This window comes from Lutra lutra, chromosome 6, assembly GCF_902655055.1.
Source record: "Lutra lutra chromosome 6, mLutLut1.2, whole genome shotgun sequence".
Taxonomy (NCBI): domain Eukaryota; kingdom Metazoa; phylum Chordata; class Mammalia; order Carnivora; family Mustelidae; genus Lutra; species Lutra lutra.
The window spans coordinates 41,545,341-41,555,276 of NC_062283.1; positions in this window are offsets into that span (position 1 = coordinate 41,545,341).

Here is a 9,936-nt window from a genome sequence, read left to right on the forward strand (position 1 = left end):
AATTCTAGGCTAGGAAGAATCAAAACTGTTTCTTTCACTCAAACATTGGAAATGCTCTACTCTGTCTTAATTTTTAAGACCTGCATAGCTTTACCAGCTTTACCCTTCCTTCCTGGCTGCACTGCCACCTGCTAATGCAGACAACTCATTACATTCTTAGCCTTCCCTCACTGTGATCAAATTTTTTTTCCTCTTGGATTGAGTCCCAACCCTACGAACAATGATGATAAGAACTTAAGTTGTAAGGACCTGCATATCTGTTGACCTGAATCAACACCAGAGATTGAAGTCTATTGATCACCTATTATTTCTGAACTGTTGGGTCTCTCCAGCTCTGTTCCTTACCAGTCCTGACTCATTCTTCCTACCATTTCTCTTCCCACCAGATTCCCCCACTTGTACTTTTAGATCTCTTTTCTCTTTTATTCCAACACACCTTTATGCAGAATGTTCTCTCTATATCTTCTGCTGACTAAAGCCCGTTATTTTGTGAGGACATGGCATTCTCTTGCAACCATGTCAAGTGGAACATGTACGTTTCTTTTTCTTTTTTAAATTTATTTATTTGACAGAGAGAGAGAGATCACAGACAGAGAGGCAGAGCAGAGAAAGAGGGGAAGCAGGCTCCCCGCTGAGCAGAGAGCCCGACTCGGGACTCGATCCCAAGACCCTGGGATCATGACCCGAGCCGAAGGCAGAGGCTTAACCCACTGAGCCACCCAGGCACCCCGGAACATGCATGTTTCTCCCATATTCTGATTAACTAGGGTTTATGGGTGGATGGGATTTGTGTCCTTGTTGTTTATCACTGGTTTTGAATATTTACCTCTTATCTCACTTTTATATCCCTTTTTCTTGGAGGTTATATAATTTTCCTTTTTCAGCCTTACCTCTTCCTTTTAGCTCTCTTCTTACTGACTTACAAATTTTACTTTTTATTCATGCAGTCTTTTAGCCACTCAGTTTTTCTCTCCATCCAGCTTCCAGTCTTCTCATGTTTTCAACATCCATGTAGATGGCTTATATGGCATACTGTCTATCTTTTCAGATCAATTTCTGTATTTCCTTCATACCAACTCAACCACATTTTCCTGTGGTCTTTAACTAAAGAGGTCATAACCAACGACTGCACCACCTCCAATATTTCACATATAATTTTCCAATTCTATACCTATAGTCTCCTACTTTTGTAAACTCACCTGGTCAATGACCACATGGAGGCAAGTCTTCCAGAAAATTCAGATCTTTAATCCATTTCCACTATTTTCTTCTCCTGTCTTTTCTTTCCTCCTTATCTTCTGTGATAGGCAGCCTCTAACTTGTCCCTCAATGATCTTACTTCTTGTCATCATGCCTTTGTGTAATCATCTCCACTTGAGAGTGAGCTAGCTTTAGATACTTGCTTTTACTGAGCAGGCAGCAGTGATAGGATGTCGCTTCCATGTTTAGGATATAAAATGACTGTCTTCCATCTTGGGAGCTTTTTCACTCTCCCTTATAGCACTCATCTGAGGTAAGACCCTTGTCCTGTTGTGATACAGCCCTATGGAGAACCCCAAGTGACTTTGGTTAGAAGCTTATCTTCCAAGCCTATCAATAGCTATGTGTGTGAGCTTGGAAGTGAAAGTTTCCCTAGTCAGATTGTGAGATGTCCTGGACAATATCTTGGTAGTAGCCTCATGAGAGCCTTTGAATAAGAACCACTCAGCTAAGCAGCTCCTGGTTTCCTGATCTGCAGACACTATATGATATCAAATATTTATTGTTTCCAATTGCTAAGTTTGGGGATAACCTTTTATATAACCATAGGTAACTAATGCATATTCTATGGATTTCATGCCAATTATTATAATAATTTACTTATAACTTTCAACTTTCTGTTACATTTCCATGGTTGAATCACTGTGCATACTGTACTATACTCAACCACTGTCTCTGAGCCACACGCATGAAGAAATTCACACCCTTAGGCAATCTGATGTCCCAATGCATTCATAATCACCAGGTTCATATGGCCTCACCACACAGGCTGTCACTCGTAACTTTCACTTATAAGCTCACTCTCCTATTACACCCAATGAATATTTTGTAACTTTTCCTTGGTTATTACATCTTAAATCTTCCCTTCGACTCTTCGATTCTGATAACTTTCTTTATTCTTCACTTATAAAACAGATGTGATCATATGGGAACTCCCTCATCTTACATAATAAAATCATTAAACCTATGTCTTTGCCCATTTTCTCCTTTCTTATAGTCTCTACAGAGAGATTGCTTTTATCTCAAAAGCTATGCCCTCCATAAGTATCTCAGATTTCTATTGTTTCTCACACAACCAAAAATCTTTCCCTTTCTCCAGGATCATTTATATCAGTATGCAGATATTTTAAAGCAATATGGCCATTCTGTAACATTTTTAATTAACAATCCTTATTTCTTATTTCCCCTTCATAACTAATCTTTTAAAAAGAAGTCTACACAATTACTTCATTTCCTTACTTCCTTCTCATTTCTCTATTCCTTCTAATTGGCTTCCAGCCTCACTGTTCCACTGAAAAAGTTCTGGCCAAGGTCACTAAAGGCCTTCATGTTGCCAAGTTCATTGATAAATTTCTTTTTTCATTTACCCCGACTTTTAACACTATTTTGCTTCCTATACCACTTCTTTCCTTCTTGATTCCTGTTTTACCATACCCTTCTAGACCTCACTGACTTTCCAGTCACTTTTTTTTTTTTTACTATAAAATGCCAGTTCCTTAGGGATAACTGTTAAATCTAATTCCCTCATTTCTCTACCATCTCTCCCTTAGTGATCTAATACATCCTTTGATACCAAATGTCACTGTAAGAAGGTATATACGGCTGAGTAATATTCCATTGTATATATACACCTTTTCTTTTTTATCCATTCATCTATCCATGGACACTTGGGTTGCTTCCATAAAGCAGCTATTGTAAATAATGATGCAATAAACTAAACATAGGGGTGAATATATCTTCTTGAAATTAGTGTTTTCATATTCTTTGGGTAAATACCCAGTAGTGGAATTACTGGATCATACACTAATTCTAGTTTCCATTTTCCGAGGATCCTCCATCATGTTTTCCACAATAGATGTTAGCTTTGTTAGCTTTGTTAACAACAATGCATGAGGGCTTCTTTTTCTCCACATCCTTGCCAACACCCATTGTTTCTTGTTTTTTATTTTAGCCAGTCTGACAGGTGTGAGGTGATATATCTCATTATAGTTTTGATTTGCATTTCCCTAATGATGAGTGATATTGAGTATCTTTTCATGTGTCTGTTGGCCATCTGTATGTCTTCTCTGGAGATGGACTATTACTCAGCTATAAAAGGGATGAAATCTTGTCATTTGCAACACATGGATGGATCTAGAGAGTGGATTAAGTGAAATGAGTCAGTCAGAGAAAGACAATACCATATAATCTCATTCACATGTGAAATTTAAGAAACAAAACAAATGAACAAAGAAAAAAAGAAGCAAACCAAAAAAACCAGACTCAACTCTAGAGAACAAACTGGTGGTTACCAGAGCTGAAGTAGGTGAGGAGATGGGTGAAATAGGTGATGGGCATTAAAGAGTACACTTATCATGATGAACACTGAGTAATGTAGAGAATTATTGAATCACTATATTGTACACCTGAAATTAATATAATAATCTATGTTTAGTATACTGGAATTAAAATATAAATATATAAATAAATAAAATAACAAAAAAGAATGTATATGCACATACATTGTTACATACAAACACATAGTCACACACGTGTATTTCTTTAGCTAGAAAACTCTTCTGAGTGCTAGATTTTTAGGTAGTCAGTTATATGATTGATATCTCACAGTCTCATATCTCTCAGTCTCACAGTCATTTGAGATTTAAGATAATCAAAACAAAATTGATTACTCCAAAAAGATGTGTTCTCCCTCAATCTTCCCATCACAGGAAATGATACCTCTATCCCACCCAATTATTTATCCTATAAACATGGGAATTTTGCTTTCTGCCTCTTTTTCTATCACTCTCACGTTCAATCCCTTGATGGATGCTACCTGTTCCACGTTGTATTGGTTTGCTAGGACTGCCATAACAAAATATAACAGCCTGGATGGCTTAAACAACAGCCATTTATTTTCTCACAGTTGTGGAGACTACAATCCAAGATCAATGTGACAGCATAGTGGATTTTCTCTGAGATCTCTTCGTGGCTTGCAAATGGCCATGCTCTTGCTGTTTCTTCTCATGGTGGTCCCACTATGTCTGCTGTACCTCTGGTGTCTCTGCATGTCCCAATCTCTGTCTCTCTCTGTCTCTCTCTCTCTCTCTCTTTTTTTTTAATAAGGACATCAGTCCGATTGGATGGGGGCCCACACCTCATTTTAATTTAATTACCTTTTTAAAGATCTTATCTCCAAAGACAATCACATTCTATTATACTAAAGGTAGAGAGTCAACATACGAATTTGGGGAGGAAAGAAACTAAACCTATAACACACTTCAAACATATACATTTCAATTCTAACATTCCTTTCCTTTTCACTGCCATCTTTCTTTTCCAAAGCGTGTAGCTTTTGCCTAGCCCCATGTAATAACCTCCCACCTGGTGTTAAATATTCTTTGTTAATTTATTCCCAATCAATTTTGTTCAAAGGGGAAAAAAATATGTCCTTTCAAAAAATGTTGAAAATCTTTTTGTTTCATTTTTTTAACCCTATTACTAGTGGCACATATAATAAATCCAACCCCTTAATCATGGCCCACAATGCCTTGCGTCACCTGATGCTTGTTTCCCTCTCATCCTGAGCCACTGTACTGCTCACTTATGATGCTCAAGTTGTATTAACCTTTTTTCTGTGCCTAAAAGACACCAATTTTTTTTTCCTATATATAGCCTTCCTATATAAGGAATGATCTTTCTTTCTCTTGCTGTTGGGAGGACATTCCCAAAAGTGGCTGCACTTTTCTCATCCTTCCGATTTCTTTTTGAAAATTCTTTTTCTTTTTCAATTTTTTATTTAAATTCTAGTTTGTTAACATAAAGTGTAATATTGGTTTCAGTAGTATAATTTAGTGATTCATCACTTACATATAATACTCGGTAATCAACACAAGTACCTTCCTTCATATCCATCACACATTTGGCCCATTTCCTGCCCACCTCCCCTCCATCAACCCTCAGTTTGTTCTCTATAGTTAAGATTCTCTTATGGCTTCCCTCTCTCTTGTTTTTCACTTCCCCTATATTTATCTGTTTTGTTTCTTAAATTCCACAAATGAGTGAAATCCTATGGTATTTGTCTTTCTCTGATTGATTTATTTCACTTAGCATAATACACTAGTTCCACCCACATTGTTGCAAATGGCAAGATTTCGTTCTTTTTGATGGTTGAGTAATATTTCATTGTATATATACACAACACCTTCTTTATCCATTCATCAAACAATGGACATTTGGGTTCTTTCCATAATTTGGTTATTGTTGATTATAGTACTATTTTTAACTTTTTGAGGAATCTCTATATTGCTTTCCAGAGTGACTACACCAGTTTGCATTCTTACTAACAAAAATTCTCTCTTTAAGGAAGCTTATGGTCTTATATGGTCTCTTCTCTTATATTCTCTTTCAAGATAATTATTTGTCTGTTTTATAATATTCGCTCATTTTAAATTTTTTATTGCTTTTTATTTGTTTTCCTCATTGGCCCATCACAATATACTCTTGCCTAACATAATGCAAAGCACATTATAACTGCTTAATAAATAGTGAAGGAATTGGTCGAAATTTGCAACATGGTAAATTCCACATACTGGCATTAGCTTTTCCCATTGGAGTCATTTTATGTAACTGTATAATTTTAGCAACTATGTAATATATATTTGTATCACAACTAGAGTTGTCTCTTTTCTGGACCAAACATTTTATTTCCTTCAGACCTTTCTCATGTGACTTGGTCTCCAGAGCCTCTAATCTTTATGGCTGTTTTCCGTTGGATTTGTCTCAGTTTGTCACACCTCTTTGATGTCGTAATTGTTAAAAGAACTCCATATTTTAACTTTCCAGTATAGAAACAAAAAAAAAAATCTATTTGTTCAGTTCAAACGAACAAACATTCACTAGGTATCTAGTTGGCCAAACTCTGTAGTTACAAGGATGAATATCTGATGCTCTTCCATATGAGGACAAAAAGCTTTCAACTCCTAGAAATGAATTAATTGTTGATGTATTTAACACATATTTCCCAAGCACATATTCCACATAAGACACATTGTAAGATGTTTAAGAGTCAACAGGAATAATCCCTGCCCCTGTGATGATTGCTTCTATTGGTAGAGATAACTAATTAAAAGTTATCCACTACCTAATTATAACTTGCAAATGTGTCATATGTTTCAGAGGATAAAGATATATAATGCTATGAGAGGTGTGGAGTGTGTGTGGTGGGAGAAGGGAAATATGAGACCTGGGATGAGAGGGCAGAGAACATTTATGTGAAGAGTAGCATTTGATCAGAGATCTGAAAGACAGTAAGAGAGTACCAGTCATTCCAGGCTAGGGTAATAGAGGTATTGAGGCAGGAAGGAACAGAACACATTCCAGAAAAAGAAAGAAAAGTTGAGGGGAATAAAAAGAATGAAGGGGTTAGTGGCAATTGAATTTGTTGATAAAGATTAGGATAAAAACCAGTGTGTCTTTATTTCAATAGCAATATTGATTAAAGGATGGTAAATAGAGAAATAAGTTACTTGGATTTACATTTTTGACAGTTCATTCTCACTTCAGTTTGAGGAGTGATTTGAGGAAGGTAAGAATGGATGTGAGGAAACAAGTGAGGAGGCAAATATATTAGTGACAATGGTGGCATTAATGGAGATGGAGAAAGAGTATCCAAAAGACATTGAGAGGTAAAATCAATAGAATTTGTCAATGGTTTGATATAGTAAGGATGATTGTATTTGAATAAGGGCATCTATTAGTGAATATGTATAGTGCTGGCTCATATAGAAGTGACAGTCAATTACAATACTTGATGGAGTTATTTATTTATTGTTTTTATTTATTATTCATAGATATATGTATATACATACAAACAATTGGATTTTTTTTTATCCTGTGTGTGTGTGTGTGTGTGTGTGAGGGGGGGGTGGGGCAACTGGGTGGCTCAGTTGGTTAAGCATCTGACTTCAGCTCAGATCATGATCCCAGGGTCCTGGGACTGAGTCCTGCATTGGGCTCCTTGCTCAGCAGGGAGCCCCCTTCTCCCTTTCCCCTACCTCTTCCCCTTTGCTCATGCTATCTCTCTCTCTCTCTGTCAAATAAATAAATAAAATATTTAAAAAGAGAGTCTCAAGGGACTCTAAGAACATGATAAAATAATACCAGCCCTTTGCTTTTGTCATCAATATACAAACTTCTTCTGGTGGGAAACCTTGTTTCTGTGCCTTGCAATTGTCTGGGATAGATAGTTCAACTGTATCTGAAAAATCCACCTCCAAGAAGGCTTACTCACGTGACTGACATTTCGTGCTGGCTATTGGCTGGGAGCCAAGCAGGAGCTGTTGTACCTTTTCACACGGGCCTCTCCATAGGCTTACTCGATCTTACACATGGCATTGCAGCTGCCTTCCATGAGTCAGTATTCAGAAAAAGACAGCTGCCAGTATATCAAGGCCTATGCCTAGAAGTTGGCACAGTATCACATCTGACATTATTCTTTTTTTTTTTTTTAAGATTTTATTTATTTATTTGACAGAGAGAAATCACAAGTAAGCAGAGAGGCAGGCAGAGAGAGAGGAGGAAGCAGGCTCCCTGCTGAGCAGAGAGCCCGATGCGGGGCTCGAACCCAGGACCTGGGATCATGACCTGAGCCGAAGGCAGCGGCTTAACCCACTGAGCCACCCAGGCGCCCCTGACATTATTCTATTAGTCAAAGCATTCACTAAGCTTGTTCAGATTCAAGGTGCCTGTGGAAGAAGAAAAGGGGCATTTAAGAATAATGTCTCTAGTTCGTGATGCAATCACCTCTGTCAATGGAAGGAATATAAAGAATGTGTGATACAAGGTGCACACTCTATTTATGGACATTTTAGTGGATTATATCATTCAAAACATTAATTATTATTTCATAATCAATGATACCTCCATATCTTATGGGCTTATCCAAGTTAGTGGACAGTGTTAAATAAGCCCATTTAAAATACAGTGTCCAGTAACATACAACTAGAATCTTTTCTATTAGAATATACATTTTTAGAGGACCGGAATATTGTCTTATGCCACAGTATTAGCCTTTGGCACAGCACTCCATAAAAATTTGTTGGCTAGTACACTAATTAATATTCTTTTAATTGTTACAGTTTGCTGTTTAACCAAACAACCCATGCTAATCTTCCCTTTCCAGGAATATGCCAGATGATGTCAAATATTTTGGAATAAGAAACATTCACATTATGTCCACAACATTCTTCTCTTATAACATCCCAGCATAGCTTGGTATATCCAGGCTGATTCCTACTTATTACCATTTTGTTTTTTATATATTCACAAACTATCTATTAAATAATTTATTCAATAATTTTTCCAGGGATCAGTATTTAATTCATTAAACTATGATTTCTAGAAATAAGTTCTTTCCCCCTTTTAAAGTAAAGTCAGTGTCTACTGTCTGAAACTGTCTTATTTTTCTGCACCCACTTCCTTGCCAAGATTTTTCAAAAATCATTGAAAAGCTTTCAAAAGAACTTTTATACTTTCTTTACATATACTGTGATGCGATTTTTCTAGATGAGGACATTTGAATCAATATAAAATATCTAAGGGTTCTTTTACTATTTTCTTGATTTCTGGAGTATCATCTCTCTCAAACATTGCAAGACCATACATTTAAAGTGAAAGATCATTCATTTTCTGGTAGAAAAGAAAATAGAAATAGGAGTTGAATAAAGTTACTTTCTCTCTGTCTCTTTTATACTTAAACATTCTGTGCCATGAACAAAGTTTTCTTCAGACTTGCTGTTATTATTACATATTTAAACTTTTTTGTTTAAATGGACAATTATGTTACATTATGTTATGTGGACATTTTTCTCTCTTTTTAACATCCTTACAAAATTTTGGGAAACCTGGGTGGCTCAGTTCGTCAAAGCATCTGCCATTGGCTCAGATCATGATTCCAGGGTCCTGGGATTCAGCTGTGTCCTATAGGGCTCGCTGCTCAGCAGGGGAACCTGCTTCTTTCTCTCTGTGTCCCTGCTTGTGTTCTCTCTCTTGCTCACTCTGTCTCTCAAATAAATAAATACAATCTTAAAAAGAGAGAGAAAGCGAGAGACAGAAAAAAAATATCCTTACGAAATTTTATCTAAGTCTCAGAGTTCCTAGTGATGCCACTGACGGTCTCTCAGAATTTTGGCCTAAATTCACAGGAGTTATGTGGATTATACATTTGGGGTGATTTATTTTTTTAAATACTTTAAAAATATTTTGCCTTAAAGATAAAGTGATGTATAAAAATTTTCGAAGTTTTTTGGAAGGCAATTTGTTTACTAAATCTCTTGTGTGTGTGTGTGTGTATATATACACACACGCTGATTTTTAATACCATGAAGAACTGGACAGGTCCAATTTATAGAGAAGGAATTTTTAAAAATAAGTTCTCTTTTGATTTTACTATGGAGGTTAAATCTCATGCAAATTTTCCATTTCCATATCAACACTCTCTTTCTATGATCTTAGTTGCTCTACTAAGGGAAAAATTGGTAAACAATTCTCAGACTGTTCTTTTTTTCAAAAGCCACTTAAACCACCTTATTTGACTCTTTCAGTGTTAACATCTGAAATAATTTTTCTGTATCCCAGAGTCCACTCTGCTCTGAAGTCCAGTATTGCTCTGAAGTTGATGCGGTCCAGATTGTAGGC